Genomic DNA, 1,034 nt, shown 5'->3' with positions numbered 1-1,034 from the left:
ATCACTAACCTTTTTCAAAAACTATTTTCGAAAATCACTAACTATTTTTCAAAAACAATTTTCGAAAATTCCATCTCTCTCTTTTCTTCTCTTTTTCTTCCACTCACCTAAAGGGAACCTCTATACTTGGGTAAAAAGGATCCCTATTATTATTATTTTTCTGTGCCCTCTTCTTTGTCATATGAGCAGGAGCAAGGACAAGAATATTCTTGTTGAAGCAGATCCAGATCCTGAAAGGACTCTGAAGAGAAAACTAAGAGAAGCTAAATTACAACAATCCAGCAAGCACCTTTCAGAAATTTTCGAACAAGAAGAGGAGATGGCAGCCGAAAATAATAATGCAAGGAGGATGCTTGGTGACTTTACTGCACCTAATTCCAATTTACATGGAAGAAGTATCTCCATTCCTACCATTGGAGCAAACAATTTTGAGCTGAAACCTCAGCTAGTTTCTCTAATGCAGCAAAACTGCAACTTTCATGGACTTCCATCTGAAGATCCTTTTCAGTTCATAACTGAATTCTTACAGATCTGTGATACTGTTAAGACTAATGGAGTAGATCCTGAAGTCTACAGGCTCATGCTTTTCCCTTTTGCTGTAAGAGACAGAGCTAGAGTGTGGTTGGACTCTCAACCCAAAGACAGCCTGAACTCTTGGGATAAGCTGGTCACGGATTTCTTAGCCAAGTTCTTTCCTCCTCAAAAGCTGAGCAAGCTTAGAGCTGATGTTCAAACCTTCAGACAAAAAGAAGGTGAATCCCTCTATGAAGCTTGGGAAAGATACAAGCAGCTGACCAAAAAGTGTCCTTCTGACATGCTTTCAGAATGGACCATCCTGGATATATTCTATGATGGTTTATTTGAGCTCTTAAAGATGTCATTGGATACTTCTGCAGGTGGATCCATTCACCTAAAGAAAACGCCTGCAGAAGTTCAAGAACTCATTGACATGGTTGCTAATAACTAGTTCATGTACACTTCTGAGAGGAATCCTGTGAGTAATGGGACGCCTATGAAGAAGGGAGTTCTTGAAG

The 1,034-nt window shown here is 39.5% G+C and overlaps 1 non-coding gene across 1 annotated transcript; it reads right to left on the bottom strand.

The window, feature by feature from the left end:
- Window positions 1–712: 712 nt before the first annotated feature.
- Window positions 713–820, bottom strand: LOC148554030 (small nucleolar RNA R71). The gene has a single exon (XR_015893648.1). It is a non-coding gene; the product is annotated as a small nucleolar RNA R71 (small nucleolar RNA).
- Between the last annotated feature and the right edge of the window lie 214 nt (window positions 821–1,034).

This window comes from Arachis ipaensis, chromosome B7 (assembly GCF_059453495.1).
Source record: "Arachis ipaensis isolate K30076 ecotype BB chromosome B7, ASM5945349v1, whole genome shotgun sequence".
Classification (NCBI taxonomy): domain Eukaryota; kingdom Viridiplantae; phylum Streptophyta; class Magnoliopsida; order Fabales; family Fabaceae; genus Arachis; species Arachis ipaensis.
This window is presented reverse-complemented; position numbering and strand designations above follow the sequence as displayed.